Source organism: Hyla sarda, chromosome 2 (assembly GCF_029499605.1).
Source record: "Hyla sarda isolate aHylSar1 chromosome 2, aHylSar1.hap1, whole genome shotgun sequence".
Taxonomy (NCBI): Eukaryota; Metazoa; Chordata; class Amphibia; order Anura; family Hylidae; genus Hyla; species Hyla sarda.
Window position 1 is genome coordinate 7,315,514 of NC_079190.1, and position 20,163 is coordinate 7,335,676.

At 43.6% G+C, this 20,163-nt stretch overlaps 1 protein-coding gene across 1 annotated transcript in view; it reads right to left on the bottom strand.

The window, feature by feature from the left end:
• SLCO2B1 (solute carrier organic anion transporter family member 2B1) overlaps positions 1-12,302 on the bottom strand; it is a 199,981-nt gene extending 187,679 nt beyond the window's left edge. Inside the window, exon 1 of the mRNA XM_056561073.1 lies at positions 12,148-12,302. The gene's annotated coding sequence lies outside the window, so the exon portion shown is untranslated. The remainder of the gene's footprint in view (positions 1-12,147) is intronic.
• Positions 12,303-20,163: the final 7,861 nt, after the last annotated feature.

Sequence of the window (20,163 nt, forward strand, 5' to 3'; positions counted from 1 at the left end):
TAGTTAGCTACACATGGGTCATTTCTTTCCTAGCAGCCTCCCAGTCTGACTGGGAGAGCATGGTAAGTGAGCCATTACACCTTGTTCACACTGGTGTGGTGCTGTGCGGTGTCCGTTGCTGCCGTGGCGCCATGTCTGCGGAGGGGGTGCGGCCCATAGACTGGTTTGAGTGGCATTGGGGCCGCTCTGCCGGTGGGTCCTTCCCCCCTGTGGGCATTGGTGTCGCGGCGGTGGTGGTCGCCGCCCGGTGCTGCGCCATTTTATGCTAGGGATGTTAGGGACCCACTCTAAATAGATGGCCTTGACGTGGCGAGTGGGCTTGTACTTTTTGATCAAAAATGTATACTAACAACCTGTTAGTTTTTGATATTGTGCTGAGAAGCAATCAGATCATTATACAAGATTGTAGATGTGCACCATGTCTGTTTTTCTACCCGAATTCACAAAGTGATAGAATGTTTCACCAGTCTCACACCGGCTTTTTCAAGCATATATCAGATAAAAAGTCCCACATATTTATGTGATAGCAAACTAATCAATTCATCAATCCATTACAGAGTAATTAATTTTAAAAAATTGTGATACATTAAAAAGTTGATAATAAAACCGTAATATAAACAGTGATTCCTAGTATAAGAAATATGCAATACAATATATAAGGTGCCAATCGTTCTTTACAAGTTGTGTGTACATAATAATTCATATAACAGTGAATCCCCAATCAGGTGAACACAGTGTAAAGTTGATTAAAAACAAATTAAGACAGAGAAGATTTACACTCACCAGCCATAAGCCGCCATTACGGCGTCCTCGTGTATGCCGAAGCATACAGTGTTGGCTTGGAAAAGATCTAACCAATGGCGCATCAGATCACCCATCTCAAATGCAATTGCTACATAAAGGTTTGAGTTTTTGCCCTGTAAATAACCTGGACTGGTCCCAGCTCAAATTGGACTGCCAACAATTCTTCCGTAAATTAAAACTAAAGATTTGGTTTGACACTAACTCTGTACATAATGTTACATCTGTTCCCTCTGATGTGGGTTTTAGAGCCTCTCAATATGACCTAAAGGTCAATAGCGGCTTTAACCCCAGATCAATTCATGTGCTTTGGAGACTTATTGTATGCTGGTAAAGAAAGACATAGAACATTTCAAAATAGGAGGTAATTATAAGAAATTGTTTCATTTAACCCATGCACAGCTATTGGCCGTTAAAGAACTGATCCATAACCACAACCTTATCATCAAACCAGCCGACAAGAGTGGTTGGGTTGTGGTCATGGATCGGTCCAAATATCTAATGGAGGCTAGAAGGCAACTTTCTGATAGATCTACATATGCAATTTTAAAAGGGGACCCGACTGCCGAGATCTCAAGCAGGATAAATTCTGAACTAAAACAGTTTTTTTTTAATCAAAATTGATTGATGATAAACTACTTGACTTCCTGACAGTTGCACATCCTGTGATACCTATTATGTACTTTTTGCCGAAAATACACAAAGACTTGATGAACCCAATTGTCTCTGGGCGGGAGTCCATCACTAGCCAGATTTCAATCTCTTTGGACCAAATATTACGTCCATATGCCACCTGTTCACGCTCATACATTATAGATACCTCAGATTTTTTATTAAAACTGCAATCTGTTACCTTACCAGATTGCGCTATTTTAGCATCATTTGATGTGGTTTCACTTTACACATCAATACCACATGACATGGGCATCAAAGCAGTACAACAAGCTATCAGTATGGATTTTTCAGAGGAAAAAGTGATATTTATCCTCTCATTACTACATATTGTCCTCACCAACAATTATTTTTCTTTTAACGATAATTTTTATTTACAGATTGCAGGTACCAACATGGGCACGAATGTGGCACCAACTTATGCCAACCTGCTCATGGCGGACCTAGATGAGACATCAATCTATGTGTCCCACCACTTCAGCCATGTGCTGAGGTGGTGGAGATACATAGATGACGTCTTCCTCATATGGACAGGCTCTTTATAACAATTACACAATTTTATTGATTTTTTGAACCACATCAATTCCCATATTCAGTTCACACTAACCACTTCACCTGATTCCTTCCAATTTTTAGATACACTGGTAACTGTCAGGAATGGGAAACTTGAAACAGATTTGTATATTAAACCAATGGACAGTAATTCTTGCTAGAGATATGACCACCATCCCCGAGCTATTATTAAATCATTATCTACCAGCCAATTGTTGCGCGCTCGGCGCATTATTAGTATGGAAGATAAGGTTGAACCGGCTTTAACCAAAATGATGAGTAATTTTAGGAGGAGAGGCTATCCGAGAGAGTTATTGCAACAAAGCAAAACACAGGTACAATCATTAAAAAGGGAAGAATTTCCTTCAACCTAAACAAAAGGAAAACGTGTCCAGAGTAGCATTTATATCAACTTATGGTCACTGTTCGGGAACTATAGCCAATATTTTAAACAAACATTGGAATATCTTACAAGAGTCTTTTCCTAATATTTCTGAATTTCATGACAATCCCGTTATGTCTTATAGGGGGCCACCTAATTTGAGGGACTGGTTAGTGAAGACAGACGTGTCCTTCAGAAGGGTGGGAGGCACTCAGAAATACTTAACAGTGGTCAACAAGGGGTCATGCCCCTGCAGAAATTGCATTAATTGTGGATATATGGATAAAGGACCAAACTTTAAACACCCAGGAGGGAATACAGGATCAGGTTTTACCTGAACTGTGTTTCCTCGTTCGTCATTTATATCCTTACCTACCCGTGCCAACTTATGTATGTTGGTTAAACCACCCTTGAATTTAGGACACGTCTAAACCAACATAGATACAACATAAGAAAAAAACGCCTTGACCTGCCTGTATCAAAGCGCTTTTGTGAGGCAGGTCACAGGGAAAAGGATTTGAGATGTAAAATAATTGACCACATTCCTATACCCAAAAGGGGAGGGGATAGAGTAAGTTTGCTAAAGAGGCAAGAATTGTATTGGATTCATGAATTGGGAACATTGAAACCTAGAGGTCTCAATGTTGAATTTACCATTACCCCAGGCGTTAATAAATTAAGACTATTATTATATATGCCACTCCGTATGCCTCCTATATTCTTAACACCAATTGACAGAGTATAGATTTTTTAGGACTATAAAGTGCCTAATAATAATTATTGTCTGCTTTTATCTTAGATCAAGCGAAAGACTGAGGAAGCTCTACACTCATCGCCAACATCAGGCAATTTACAAAAAAAAAATCTTTAACCCCTTAAGGACTCAGGGTGTACCTGTACGTCCTGAGTCTGCTCCCGTTCTATAACGCGGGGCCACAGCATGGTTGGGCCCGGCCTCTAACATCGTCAGGGACCCGTGGATAATAGCGTGCGGCACTGATCGCGGTGCCGTGCTATCAAAGTTGAACGCCGCGTCTAAAGTGAAAGTAAAATGTTGCCAGTTAGCTCAAGGGTCTGCTCAGGATCGCCGCGACGAACAGCTGGAAGACACGAGGAGGGTCTCCTACCTTGCCTCCTGGTGTCCGATCGCCGAATGACTGCTCAGTGCCTGAGATCCAGTCAAGCGGCAGAATCATTGATTAATGGTTTCCTATGAGAAATCATTGAACTATGTAAGAGATCAGGGCATGCAGTTTTATAGCCACTAGAGGGGGCTATAACACTGCAAAAAAAAAAAGAGAAAAAAAGTGAATAAAGATCATTTAACCCCTTCCCTAATAAAAGTTTGAATCACCCCCTTTTCCCATTTAAAAAAAAAAAAAAAACAGTATAAATTAAAATAAAAGTAAGCATATGTGGTGTTGCTGCGTTCGGAAATGTCCGAATTATAAAAATATATAGTTAATTAAACCACACGGTCAATGGCGTACGTGCAAAAAAAATTCCAAAGTCCAAAATAGCGTGTTTTTGGTCACTTTTTATATCATAAAAAATTAATAAAAAGCGATCAAAAAGTCTGATCAATACAAAAATTGTACCATTAAAATATTCAAATCACAGCGCAAACACTTAGCCCTCATACCGCCCCATACGCGGAAAAATAAAACAGTTATAGGGGTCAGAAGATGACAATTTTAATCGTATAAATTTTCCTGCATGTAGTTATGATTTTTTACAGAAGTACGACAAAATCCAACCTATATAAGTAGGGTATCATTTTAATCATATGGACCTACAGAGTAAAGATAAGCTGTTATTTTTACTAAAAAATGTACTGCGTAGAAACGGAAGCCCCCAAAATGGCGTTTTTCCTTCAATTTTGTCCCACAATGATTTTGTTTTCCATTTCGCCGCAGATTTTTGGGTAAAATGACTGATGTCATAACAAAGTAGAATTGGAGGTGCAAAAAATAAGCCATCATATGGATTTTTAGGTGCAAAATTTAAAGGGTTATGATTTTTTAAAGGTAAGGACGAAAAAACGAAAGTGCAAAAATGAAAAACTGCTGAGTCCTTAAGGGGTTAATGAACTTTTACTTTTTCTTAAATATATTTAAAAGATTTCACCTTTGTAATACAATTAAAATATAGATCTTATTATATTTACCACTAAATGTGTAGCTATATTGTGTACACTGCTTATGGGCATCTTTTCCCCACAGTAATATGGCCGCCGCGAGCGCTTTGTGGCTACTGCGCATGTGCAAGAGTTTCGGTCACATGAGATGGGTGATCTGACGCGCCATTGGTTAGATCGTTTCCAAGCCAACACTGTATGCTTCAGCATACACGAGGACGCCGTAATGGCGGCTTATGGCTGGCGAGTGTAAATCTTCTCTGTCTTAATTTGTTTTTAATCAACTTTACACTGTGTTCACCTGATTGGGGATTCACTGTTATATTAATTATTATGTACACACAACTTGTAAAGAACGATTGGCATCTTATATATTGTATTGCATATTTCTTATACTAGGAATCACTGTTTATATTACGGTTTTATTATCAACTTTTTATTGTATCACAATTTTTTAACACTAATGGATTGATGGATTGATGAATTGATTAGTTTGCTATCACATAAATATGTGGGACTTTTTATCTGATGTATGTTTGAAAAAGCCGGTGTGAGACTGGTGAAACGTTCAATCACTTTGCTGTGGGATTATAAATCACTCCCTTTTGAACACTATTGGAGTGCTGCGGAACCTCTTTTCTTAGATAGATAGATAGATAGATAGATAGATAGATAGATATGAGAGATAGATATGAGATAGATAGATATATTTGAGATAAATAGATAGATATATAGATATAAAATAGATAGATAGATAGATATGAGATAGATAGATAGATAGATAGATATGAGATAGATAGATAGATAGATAGATAGATAGATAGATATGAGATAGATAGATCGATATGAGATAGATAGATAGATAGATAGATAGATATGAGATAGATATGAGATAGATAGATAGATATGAGATAGATAGATATTAGATAGATATGAGATAGATAGATATGAGATAGATAGATATTAGATAGATATGAGATAGATAGATATGAGATAGATAGATATGAGATAGATATAAGATAGATAGATAGATATGAGATAGATAGATAGATAGATAGATATGAGATAGATAGATATGAGATAGATAGATATGAGATAGATAGATAGATAGATAGATAGATTTGAGATAGATAGATTTGAGATAGATAGATACATGTGAGATACATATGAGATAGATAGATAGATAGATAGATATGAGATAGATAGATAGATAGATAGATAGATAGATAGATAGATATGAGATAGATAGATAGATAGATAGATAGATATGAGATAGATAGATAGATAGATAGATAGATATGAGATAGATAGATAGATAGATAGATAGATATGAGATAGATAGATAGATAGATAGATAGATAGATATGAGATAGATAGATAGATAGATAGATAGATAGATAGATAGATGGACTAGGTGTCTGTGCTGGATGCAGAGCTCCTGGCCCATCACATATAGAGAATGGAAGCTCTGATGACATCACTGTTCACCCCCGGGCCCCTCAGTGTACAGGAGCGGGGACACAGCAAAAACACAAATTTCTAATTTTAACAAATGTTAATTTATGGTAATGGGATTGGATACAATTTGTGTCATATGTATTTGTAATTGATACATTGTGATGGTCAGAGTTGGTGTTACGCCTAGCGCTCCGGGTCCCCGCTCCTCCCCGGAGCGCTCACGGCGTCTTTCTCCCTGCAGCTCCCCGGTCAGTCCCGCTGACCGGGAGCGCTGCTCTGTCATGGCCGTTGGGGATGCGATTCGCACAGCGGGACGCGCCCGCTCGCGAATCGCATCCCAGGTCACTTACCCGTTCCCGTCCCCTGCTGTCATGTGCTGGCGCGCGCGGCTCCGCTCTCTAGGGCGCGCGCGCGCCAGCTCCCTGAGACTTAAAGGGCCAGTGCACCAATGATTGGTGCCTGGCCCAATTAGCTTAATTGGCTTCCACCTGCTCCCTGGCTATATCTGGTCTCCTCCCTTGCACTCCCTTGCCGGATTTTGTTGCCCTTGTGCCTAGTGAAAGCGTTTTGTGTGTCTAAAGCCTGTGTACCAGAACTTCTGCTATCCACCCTGACTTCGAACCTTGCCGCCTGCCCCCGACCTTCTGCTACGTCCGACCTTGCTTCTGTCTACTCCCTTGTACCTCGCCTATCATCAGCAGTCAGAGAGGTGAGCCGTTGCTAGTGGATACGACCTGGTCACTACCGCCGCAGCAAGACCATCCCGCTTTGCGGCGGGCTCTGGTGAAAACCAGTAGTGACTTAGAACCGGTCCACTAGCGCGGTCCTCGCCAATCCCTCTCTGACACAAAGGATCCACTACCTGCCAGCCGGCATCGTGACAGTAGATCTGGCCATGGATCCCGCTGAGGTCCCTCTGCCTTATATCTCTGATATCACCACGGTGGTCGCCCAGCAATCCCGACAGATCGCCCATCTAACCCACCAGCTGTCGGAAATGTCCACCATTGTGCACCAACTTCAGTCGCAACTTCAGCAGCAATCATCTCCTCCGCCAGCTCCTGCACCCCTTCCGCAGCGAGTGGCCACTCCTAGCCTCCGCCTGTCCTTGCCGGACAAATTTAATGGGGACTCTAAGTCTTGTCGTGGCTTTCTTTCGCAATGTTCCCTGCACATGGAGATGATGTCGGACCAGTTTCCTACTGAAAGGTCTAAGGTGGCTTTCGTAGTCAGCCTTCTGTCTGGAAAAGCCCTGTCATGGGCCACACCGCTCTGGGACCGCAATGACCCCGTCACTGCCTCTGTACACTCCTTCTTCTCGGAAATTCGAAGTGTCTTTGAGGAACCTGCCCGAGCCTCTTCTGCTGAGACTTCCCTGCTGAACCTGGTCCAGGGTAATTCTTCCGTTGGCGAGTACGCCATACAATTCTGTACTCTTGCTTCTGAACTATCCTGGAATAATGAGGCCCTCTGCGCGACCTTTAAAAAAGGCCTATCCAGCAACATTAAAGATGTTCTGGCCGCACGAGAAACTCCTGCTAACCTGCATGAACTCATTCATCTAGCCACTCGCATTGACATGCGTTTTTCTGAGAGACATCAAGAGCTCCGCCAGGAAAAAGACTTAGATCTCTGGACACCTCTCCCACAGTCTCCACTGCAATCTGCGCCTAGGCCTCCCGCCGAGGAAGCCATGCAAGTGGACCGGTCTCGCCTGACCCTGGAAGAGAGGAATCGCCGTAAGGAAGAGAATCTTTGTCTGTACTGTGCCAGTACCGAACATTTTTTGGTGGATTGCCCTATCCGTCCTCCACGCCTGGGAAACGCACGCTCGCACCCAGCTCTCGTGGGTGTGGCGTCTCTTGATGCTAAGTCGGCTTCTCCACGTCTCACGGTACCTGTACGGATTTCTACTTCAGCCAGCTCTTCCCTCTCAGCCGTGGCCTGCCTGGACTCTGGTGCCTCTGGGAATTTTATTCGGGAGTCCTTGGTGAATAAATTCCGCATTCCGGTGACCCGTCTTGTCAAGCCACTCCACATTTCCGCGGTCAACGGAGCCAGGTTGGATTGCACCGTGCGTTTCCGCACGGAGCCCCTCCTAATGTGCATCGGACCTCATCACGAGAAAATCGAATTTTTGGTCCTTCCCAATTGCACTTCCGAAATTCTCCTTGGACTACCCTGGCTTCTACACCATTCCCCAACCCTGGACTGGTCCACTGGGGAGATCAAGAGTTGGGGTCCCTCTTGTTCCAAGGACTGCCTTCAACCGGTTCCCAGTGCTCCCTGCCGTGACCCTGTGGTTCCTCCTGTATCCGGTCCCCCTAAGGTCGTTAAGGACTCTGCCTGCCACAGGAAATGCCTCTCCCCCCCTCCCAGTCCCATCAGGCAAGCCTCTGTGTCCCCTCATGGCTCCCGTTCTTGTGTCTTCCTGCCCCGTGCCAAGCTTCACCCTCTGCCCTCCCTCCCCATTCCTACTCCTGCTGTACTGCCTGCCATTGAGGAAACCATCCATTCCTTCCCGGTGTCCTCATCCCAGGGGAGGCAGTCACCGGACAAAAAAAAGGGGAGACCTAAGGGGGGGGGTACTGTTACGCCGAGCGCTCCGGGTCCCCGCTCCTCCCCGGAGCGCTCACGGCGTCTTTCTCCCTGCAGCTCCCCGGTCAGTCCCGCTGACCGGGAGCGCTGCTCTGTCATGGCCGTTGGGGATGCGATTCGCACAGCGGGACGCGCCCGCTCGCGAATCGCATCCCAGGTCACTTACCCGTTCCCGTCCCCTGCTGTCATGTGCTGGCGCGCGCGACTCCGCTCTCTAGGGCGCGCGCGCGCCAGCTCCCTGAGACTTAAAGGGCCAGTGCACCAATGATTGGTGCCTGGCCCAATTAGCTTAATTGGCTTCCACCTGCTCCCTGGCTATATCTGGTCTCCTCCCTTGCACTCCCTTGCCGGATCTTGTTGCCCTTGTGCCTAGTGAAAGCGTTTTGTGTGTCTAAAGCCTGTGTACCAGAACTTCTGCTATCCACCCTGACTACGAACCTTGCCGCCTGCCCCCGACCTTCTGCTACGTCCGACCTTGCTTCTGTCTACTCCCTTGTACCTCGCCTATCATCAGCAGTCAGAGAGGTGAGCCGTTGCTAGTGGATACGACCTGGTCACTACCGCCGCAGCAAGACCATCCCGCTTTGCGGCGGGCTCTGGTGAAAACCAGTAGTGACTTAGAACCGGTCCACTAGCGCGGTCCTCGCCAATCCCTCTCTGACACAGAGGATCCACTACCTGCCAGCCGGCATCGTGACAGTTGGGCTGTCTCTGTCCCTATCCCTGTCCCTATCCCTGTCCGGGGGTCTGTGTGGAGTGAACAGGGTCCTGAGGCTCCGGTGAAGGTAACAATGAGCTGAGAGACAAAGGAACAGATACATTTGTTTAAAGTTCTATTCTGATGTTTTTAGCGCCACATAGAGTGAACTGGAACCATCAAGCTTCTGTGCTTTATGTGACTTTTGTACCATCAAAAAAACCTCTACCCCCAAATTACACATTACCCCGTCATTTATATGTCATTTATAGAAGGTGCTAATCAAGACTAAATATAGAGACTATATTTACGGTTATAATTATAGGACAGAAGGGAGGAACGTGTACAGATCCCGGACTTGTGACCTCCTCTCCATTACTTACACAGCTCAATCACATCTAGTGCTCCCTGTTATCAGCCACTGCAGGGAGGATCCTTAAATCTAATAATTTCCAACATCACTAACAATTTCCACCATTCCTAATAAGTGACAGCCGGGCGGGAACCGGGAAGACAAACCAAAGGGCCAAAAACAGTTCAGCAAGAGTTAAGGCTGCACAGGAGGGACACCTGCTGGTGGCAGAGAGGCAGTGCATGGGATCCAGTACTGTGCATGTTGTGCTCTCCCATGTGCTGGCTGCCTCCTCTTATATATTGTGCCCCTAAACATGTTTTGTACCTCCTGCCCCCTTACATGTATTATACTTGCTGACCCCATGTATCCTGCCTCCCATTCTGCGTGTATTGTGCATCCTGCCCCCTTTTTACTGCACCTCTTGTCCCCTCCATATATTACACCTGATGCCCCCCTTATACTGCACCTCCTGTCCCCTCCATATATTACACCTGATGCCCCCCTTATACTGCACCTCCTGTCCCCTCCATATATTACACCTGATGCCCCCCTTGTACTGCACCTCCTGTCCCCTCCATATATTACACCTGATGCCCCCCTTATACTGCACCTCCTGTCCCCTCCATATATTACACCTGATGCCCCCCTTGTACTGAAACTCCTGTCCCCTCCATATATTACACCTGATGCCCCCCTTATACTGCACCTCTTGTCCCCTCCATATATTACACCTGATGCCCCCCTTATACTGCACCTCCTGTCCTCTCCGTATATTACACCTGATGCCCCCCTTATACTGCACCTCCTGTCCCCTCCATATATTACACCTGATGCCCCCCTTATACTGCACCTCTTGTCCCCTCCATATATTACACCTGATGCCCCCGTTGTACTGTACCTCTAGCCCCCCACTTATATATAGTACACAGATACAGTTAAATGGGCAGTGTCAGATACAAAAACTTTGTAAATGCTGTAAAGGATGTATAATCAATAGGTTTTGCAATTGCTTTCATTAGAAAATGTTCAGTATTTCATACTGAAAAATCCAGTCAAACAACTGCCCCCCCTGCCTGCTTGGACACATACCAGTCCTGCTGTGTCCATGAGTCATCACCTATGTCATGGACACACCTTCTTGATTGACAGCTGTGAGCCCTGAAAATTCCTCCCACTGTCGGCTTGTGTCCCGCTACTGTCGGTGAGGACATGCTGGGAGTTGTAGTTTTGCTAATGCTAGGGGAGATGTGAGCAGACAGCATACTGAGGGAGGGGGCGGAGACCTGAACAGTGAGGCCACGCCCCTCCCTTTGAGAGGAATTCAGACTAGTGAGCTAAATTAAAAGTGTAATAAAAAAAGAAATAAAGGTGCGAGACACATAAAAATTACATGTACATGGTCAGGATTAGGTACTGAGTGATATATATCTATATATATATATATATATATATATATATATATATATATATACACATATATATATATATATATATATATATATATATATATAAATATATATATATATATATATATATATATATATATATATATATATATATATAAATGTTTTCTTGTTGGATCTGACAGGTACGCTTTATTAAGTGTCTTGTGGACAACATGCAGGGAAACCTGTCAACCTCGCCCCCCCCCCCCAGCAGCTACATGTTTTGCCCCCATATAACATCCATTACTGCAGAACAAAATAATTATTTCCTTAATAAAACAGAGATATTCAAAAAAAAAAATAAAATAACATAAAAAAAGTTGCACATTTCCAATTCTTGAACGTTGATACATTTTCTCTATAGAGAAACATTGTAGTCACAAGGCTATGACCAGTGGGGCTGTATACCCAGGTGAGGGTATCATCAGGGGTGTCACTTCAGGGGGCTGCAGTGGTAGCAGTCGCACCTGGGCCCCGATGCCCCATAAGAAAACTCTTGTCTTATAGATAGCAATGCTATAAGTTACACCTCTGATTATGACAGTGTTTCCCAACCAGGGTGCCTCCAGCTGTTGCAATACTACAACACCCACAGCATGCCCGGACAGCCAGAGGTGAGATTGTGCCGTGACCACTGGGGCTGTATGCCCAGAGGAGGTTATGATCAGGGGTGTAACTCCATGGGCTACAGCGGTAGCAGTCGCAACTGGGCCCCCATGCCCCATAAGAAAACGCTTGTCTTATAGATAACATCTGGTTATGACAGTGTTATTCAACCAGAATGTCTCCAGCTGTTGCAAAACTACAACTCTCAGCATGCCCGGACAGCCTTTGGCTGTCCGGGCATGCTGGGAGTTGTAGTTTTGCAACAGCTGGAGACACCCTGGTTGGGAAATCACAAAGTGTTAAGGGATGAGGGGCTGCAGCGGTAGCAGTGGCACCAGGGCCCCTATGCCGATAGACCCCTGTAAAAGCAGGGGAAACCACAAAGGGTTAAAACATAAGGAGAACGTCTGGAGTAGCAGAGCCGAGGTCGCGCAGCGTACTCACCGTCAAGTCATCGGATGCCGGGAAAAGTGTCAAAGTCTTTAGAAAGTGAAAGTTTCCTTCCTGGGGAGAAGGAGGAGAGATCCGCGATAGAAGGAACGATCCCAGCTGTATCCGCACCGCGCTCGCCATGCACGCCTGCGATTCTCGCCCTATTTTTACTCATTGCTTCCAAACTTGGAAAACGTGAGGTTAAGAAAATACGTATGTGGCTGCAACACCCCAGGGCGAGAGCAGAAGGCAGGATGGGTGGAGGCTGAACCCGGTCCAGGAGGACGTGGAGGAAGCCAGAGAACATTACAGGGATTGTGTTCTGTCAATAGACTCTGCGTGTGTATACGAACCTCCTCTGCTGCCTGTCACTGAACGGAGGACAGTCATCCCAACACTGCTCACATCTGAGGGTCTGTTACAATTGTATCCAGTCTAAACAATTTGCTGCGTCGGGGTGTGAGGTGCAGGGCAGATGTTATTGCCCAAGGGGCAGATGGTTTCAACCCCTTCTTGTCGTGACGCCAGGGCGTGGTTTGGCCTTAAAGGGGTACTCCGGTGGAAATTTTTTTTTTTCAAATCAACTGGTGCCAGAAAGTTAAACAGATTTGTAAATTGCTGGGTTTATACGAAGAGTAAAGAAGTCGCACTCACCATCAGGCAGCAGTATAAAGATTCTTGTCCTTTATTCACACCGGCAAAGTGGAGCATAAAATACAGTCACTTCACATGGGGAGCGAGAGCAGCCGCTCTCAAGACGCGGGGGGCACACCACCAGAGGCAACTAGTTTCGCGTCACGGCTTGACGCTTCTTCCGGCCAATAAGGTGTACGCCTACCTACTCAGGTGGGTAAGTATTTATACAGTCTTTAACCCCTTAAGGACCAAGGACGTACCGGTACGTCTTTGGTCCTGCTCTCCTGCTCTCACTATCACTGCTGGCCCGGCGTCATAGTGAAGCCGGGACCCGCCTCTAATAGCGCGCAGCTAAATAGAGCGGCTAAAAGTGAAAGTTGCCGGCTAGCTCAGTCGGGCTGTTCGGGATAGCCGCGGCTAATCGCGGCATCCCGAACAGCTTACAGGACAGCGGAAGGGCCCCTACCTGCCTCCTCGCTGTCCGATCGCCGAATGACTGCTCAGTGCCTGAGATCATGCGGCAGAATCGTTGATCACTGGTTTCTTATGAGAAACCAGTGATCAATGATGAAGATCAGTGTGTGCAGTGTTATAGGTCCCTATGGGATAACAATGATCAGTATAAGAGATCAGTGTGTGCAGTGTTATAGGTCCCTATGGGATAACAATGATCAGTATAAGAGATCAGTGTGTGCAGTGTTATAGGTCCCTATGGGATAACAATGATCAGTATAAGAGATCAGTGTGTGCAGTGTTATAGGTCCCTATGGGATAACAATGATCAGTATAAGAGATCAGTGTGTGCAGTGTTATAGGTCCCTATGGGATAACAATGATCAGTATAAGAGATCAGTGTGTGCAGTGTTATAGGTCCCTATGGGATAACAATGATCAGTATAAGAGATCAGTGTGTGCAGTGTTATAGGTCCCTATGGGATAACAATGATCAGTATAAGAGATCAGTGTGTGCAGTGTTATAGATCCCTATGGGATAACAATGATCAGTATAAGAGATCAGTGTGTGCAGTGTTATAGGTCCCTATGGGACCTATAACACTGCAAAAAAAAAGTGAAAAAAAAGTGAATAAAGATCATTTAACTCCTCCCCTATTAAAAGTTTGAATCACCCCCCTTTTCCAATAAAAAAAAACACAGTGTAAATAAAAATAAACATATGTGGTATCACCACGTGCAGAAATGTCCGAATTATAAAAATATATCATAAATTAAACCGCTCGGTCAATGGCGTGCGCGCAAAAAAATTCAAAAATCCCAAATAGTGCATTTTTGGTCACTTTTTATACAATTTAAAAATGAATAAAAAGTGATCAATATGTCCTATCAATGCAAAAATGAAACCGTTAAAAACTTCAGATCACAGCGCAAAAAATGAGCCCCCATACCGCCCCATACACGGAAAAGTAAAAAAGTTATAGGGGGCAGAAGATGACAATTTTAAACGTATTAATTTTCCGGCATGTAGTTATGATTTTTTCCAGTAGTCCGACAAAATCAAACCTATATAAGTAGGGGATCATTTTAACCGTATGGACCTACAGAATAAAAATAAGGTGTCATTTTTACCGAAAAATGTACTACGTAGAAACGGAAGCCCCCAAAAGTTACAAAACAGCGTTTTTTTTTTCAATTTTGTCGCACAATGATTTTTTTTTCCGTTTCACCGTAGATTTTTGGGCAAAATGACTGACGTCATTACAAAGTAGAATTGGTGGCGCAAAAAATAAGCCATCATATGGATTTTTAGGTGCAAAATTGAAAGAGTTATGATTTTTTTAAAGGCAAGGAGCAAAAAACGAAAATGCAAAAACGGAAAAACCCCCGGTCCTTAAGGGGTTAAACAGGTAGGGGGCGTGGTGACCGTAAACACATACATATAGTGCATACAATAATAAAACCACAAACCATTTTTAAAAAAAACAACAGCATATGTCAAATACTTAAAACAAAGTCACCTTACGAAGGTAGCCGATTCACAGAAAAGCTGACAGGTCTTCTTTGTCGTTCATTCCCGTCGGACCCCTAGCTTTCAGCCGGATGATCCAGAACGCCTCACGGCGTAGTAGGTAGGCGTGTTTATCTGTGCCTGCGGGAATGTTCTCTATTCTTTCAAGGCCGGCAAATTTGAGACCCTCGCTATTACCGCCATGACATTCATTCATATGGGGCGATAAAGCGAGGCGACCTATTGCCTGATCGGAGAGAATAGAGATGTCCTCTCACACGTGCTTTCAATTTGCGCTTAGTTTTTCCTATGTAGAATTTCTTACATGGACGTATTAAGCATTACACTATGTGAGTGGATTGACAGGTGATGAGCTGATTGACGAAGATATTGACCCCTCCTATAAAAAAAAATTCTTTTAGACAGGTTAAATTTACAAAATTTGCAATTCCTGCAAGGGAAATTACCTTTTGGTGTCATCTTTGTCAACCAGCGATCACCCTCACCTTGGCACTTTTTTTTATGCTTTTTGATTATGTCTCCTATTGTAGTGGATTTTCTGAATGTGATGACAGGTTTTTCCTTTGCTTCCTCTTCCAATTCTTCATCATTTTCAAAATAGAACCAGTTATCGAAAATGCTTTTCCTGATCAGATGATTAATTGGGGAGTTGGCAAAGGAAAAAACCATGTGTTTTTTATTCTTCTGATGTTTTTTCTTCTCTCTTGATTTTTGGGAGTTAGCAATTCCTCTCTATGTTTAGTTTCTACTTTTTTGTATGCCTTTTCTATGGTATCTAGTGGGTAACCCCTCATAGTGAGCCTTTCTTTTAACTCCTCTGCCTGTTTCACGTATGTGTCCTGCTTCCTATTGACCCTTTTGATTCTGAGAAATTGGCTATAGGGAATATTATCTCTGACATGACTGGGATGAGAGCTATTCTAGTGGAGTAATGTATTCCTAGAAATCTCTTTTCTATACCCTGCAGTTATGAGGTCTCCTTCCTTAATAGTGAGGGTAACATCCAGAAAATTAATGGTGTCACCTCCAAAAGCATAAGTGAAGAACATATTGCTAGCGTTTTTTTCATTCAGGTATTGGACGAAACCCTGAAAATCTGTTTCAGTGCCGTCCCATACCAATAGGACGTCATCGACGTACCTAAGAAAGTATGCTATGTTCCTCAAATATGGGTTGCTATGGGAGAAAACCACTTTTTTCTCTAGCATGGCAAGAAATACATTTGCATATGTACATGATACAGGTGATATTGAAAGCCTCTATACCCGTATCCCACACGATGCGGGGATAGAGGCTATGGATGCCTTTCTTAGAGAGGCAGGTAAATCGGAGGGTTTCAGAAACTTTATTTCTGATTCCTTAAGGTTTCTGTTGGAAAACAACGATTTTCTATATGAGGACCAGTGGTACAGGCAAGCCCATGGCACTGCCATGGGCTTGCCTGTACCACTGGTCCTCATATAGAAAATCGTTGTTTTCCAACAGAAACCTTAAGGAATCAGAAATAAAGTTTCTGAAACCCTCCGATTTACCTGCCTCTCTAAGAAAGTCATCCATAGCCTCTATCACCGCATCGTGCGTGATACAGGTATAGAGGCTTTCAATATGGAGGGAAACTAACCTGTGGGATTGTTGGAAGGTGAACTTTTTAAAAGCTCCCAGTAATTCACCAGTATTTTTTAGTAGTGTGGGAATATGTTTAAGTAGAGGGGCAATTAACCATTCAAGGTAGGCAGATAAAGGTTGGGTGACGGATTCAGTGCTGGCGACTATTGGTCTGCCTGTGGGGTTGTGCAAAGACTTGTGTATTTTTGGCAATACATACCATTTGGCCGGTCTAGGGTTGGTTGGCAGGAGTTTGTCTGCGGTTTTTACAGAAATGATTTTTCTTTCAACTTGGCGTCTAAGGAGGGAGCGGAGGTGGTCAGCGGTTTTTCTAGTGGGGTTCTCTCTTAAAGGCACATAGACTGGGGTATCACCTAGTTGTCGTTCAACTTCTCTATTATGTGCCTGTGTCCCCCAGACCGCTACCGCGCCCCCCCTTATCGGCTCGGGTAATGATCAGATCTTTTCTCCTGCCCAACCACTCCAAGGCTCTTTTTTCTTTAACAGAAAGATTTTTTGTTGGTTCAGGGTAGACAAGTGCCTGTATGTCTTTTTTTTGACAGCCCTACAGAATAGATCTACATTACTTCCAGGGGCAATGAGAGGAAAAAAGGTGGATTTATTCCCTCCTTGGAAGTATGACTGTTCTAGCATCCCCTGATCTATTGGGGGATCAGGAGCTTCATCCTCTGTAAGATCACAGCATATAACCACAGAGACAATAATTATGCAAAAAAAGTGTATAACCTTTATTAGAGTGATTATTAAAAACACATCAAATGGAACAGGTACAGACAGATAAATATAGGCGGCTCAAAAAAGTGGTGTAAGACTGAGTAGCAATATGAATAACAGTTGATTGGACAGGCACCTTAATGGATATATACTAAAAACTGCTGCGGAGTCATATAGAAATGACCAATATATAGGCAGGTCTACCCACAGGGCTAGACACCAATATGGATATATAAGCTATTCACATGACTAAGGGGTTACCCATATAGAAATGCAAATCCACATAAACAGATGAGGTGCAGTGTTGCCAATACTATAAATGGGGCACTATGTTGTAGGGCACATAACTACTGCCAGTGTGTTGGCAGGTATCAGCCACCACAAACAATAGCCCACAATACAGGTAGGTATAACACCGCACAACATCCGCGTGAAAGAACAGGAGAACCCTTACCACTGAGACCGCCACCCCAACACCGTCGTTTCACATAGAGCTTCTTCAGCTTCTTCATTCCCTGAAGAAGCTCTATGCGAAACGGCATTGGGGTGGCGGTCTCAGTGGTAAGGGTTCTCCTGTTCTTTCACGCGGATATTGTGCGGTGTTATACCTACCTATATTGTGGGCTATTGTTTGTGGTGGCTGATACCTGCCAACACACTGGCAGTAGTTATGTGCCCTACAACATAGTGCCCCATTTATAGTATTGGCAACACTGCACCTCATCTGTTTATGTGGATTTGCATTTCTATATGGGTAACCCCTTAGTCATGTGAATAGCTTATATATCCATATTGGTGTCTAGCCCTGTGGGTAGACCTGCCTATATATCGGTCATTTCTATATGACTCCGCAGCAGTTTTTTGTATATATCCATTAAGGTGCCTGTCCAATCAATTGTTATTCATATTGCTACTCAGTCTTACACCACTTTTTTGAGCCGCCTATATTTATCTGTCTGTACCTGTTCCATTTTATGTGTTTTTAATAATCACTCTAATAAAGGTTATACACTTTTTTGCATAATTATTGTCTCTGTGGTTATATGCTGTGACTTTGGTAATTTGTGATACACAGAGACAGAGTATTTCAGTGTAAAGTTGATCCTGTGTAGAGAAGTCTTGCGATACTATAAACCCAAGACGTGACACTATGCAAGGTGTTTCTCCTTCTAATATAGGTGACATTTCTGTTTTTTTACTACCACTGATTTTTTGCATACGTGAAAAATGTTTATTTAAACAAATCTTTCTAAGTGCCTTATGTAAGTCACTTTCAAAATGGGCAGAATTAAATCTGTTGTGTATCCCAAAGTTAAGCCCCTTTGACAATACAGAGATACAGTCTTTATCAATAGTGTTGAGCGGCATAGGCCATATTCGAATTCGCGAATATTCGCGAATATATGGCCGAATATTCGTCATATATTCGCGAATATTCGCATATTCGTAATATTCTCGTTTGATTTTCGCATATGCGAACATTCGCGTATGCGAAAATTAACATATACGAAAATTAACATATTAAAAATTATCATTCGTACAAATTCGCATATGCGAAAATTAGCATATGCTAATTTCCGCATATGCGAATTTCCGCCCGACAGTCTCACACAGTAGTATTAGAGCCTTCTTTACACCACACAAGCTGGAAGCAGAGAGGGGTGATCACTGTGATGTGTACTGTGAAAAAAAAAAAAAAAAAAAAAATATTCGTAATTACGAATGTATAGCGCTATATTCGCGAAATTCGCGAATTCGCGAATATGCGATATTCGCGAATAATATTCGAATTGCGAATATTCGCGAGCAACACTATTTATCAAGGGCAACGTCTGTTAAAGGGGTTATCCAGGGAAAAACTTTTTTTTATATATATATATATCAACTGGCTCCAGAAAGTTAAACATATTTGCAAATCACTTCTATTAAAAAATCTTAATCCCTTCAGTACTTATGAGCTTCTGAAGTTAAGGTTGTTCTTTTCTGTCTAAGTGCTCTCTGATGACACGTGTCTCGGGAACCGCCCAGTTTAGAAGAGGTTTGCTATGGGGATTTGCTTCTAAACTGGGCGTTTCCCGAGACACGTGAGAGCAGAGAGCACTTAGACAGGAAAGAACAACCTTAACTTCAGAAGCTCATAAGTACTGAAAGGATTAAGATTTTTTAATAGAAGTCATTTACAAATCTTTAAGCCACTAGAGAGGGAGAGAGCACACCGTGCAGCTTAAACATGCAGATATACGATACCGCTGGTATACACAGGCAGCCTCCGGACCCGATAAGTAACAACGCAGCACTTGCGGGGTGCACACACTAGATAAAGTATCAAACAATACAATGAAAGGGAGTAGCGTGCACTCACCGCGGGTAAACAGCTGCAGGTCCGAGGTCCGGGATCACCACGGCATAGACGGAGACGATAAGGGGCGCTCAGAGGCTATGCCGGCTGTTTCGGACGTAGGAACGTCCTTCTTCCGGCCTGAGGCCGGAAGAAGGACGTTCCTACGTCCGAAACAGCCGGCGTAGCCTCTGAGCGCCCCTTACCATCTCCGTCTATGCCGTGGTGATCCCGGACCTCGGGCCTGCAGCTGTTTACCCGCGGTGAGTGCACGCTACTCCCTTTCATTGTATAATTTACAAATCTGTTTAACTTTCTGGAACCAGTTGATATATAAAAAAAAGTTTTTTCCTGGAATACCCCTTTAAGTTCACATTATCCACATTTTTTACTGCTTCCATGCAACTTCCTTTCTCTTCCACTGCTTCCCTTGTGTGAACTCCTAGTGCGCCTCCTAAAGGGCCAGTAGTAGAGGTACTGGGTTGCTCAGGGAGACGACGGGAGCGTGTTGTGACGTCCTCTTCTGAGGGGCTGGAATCGGTCTCCGTAGTGAGAAAATATGACACAGCTTTGGTTTTACCAGGTTTTTTCCTTAGACCTTGTTTGGGACTAGTGTTGCTCAAGAATATTCGCAATGTGAATTTTATTCGCGAATATCGCATATTCGCGAATATTCGCGTATATAGCGCTATATATTCGTAATTACAAATATTCATTTTTTTTTCTCACA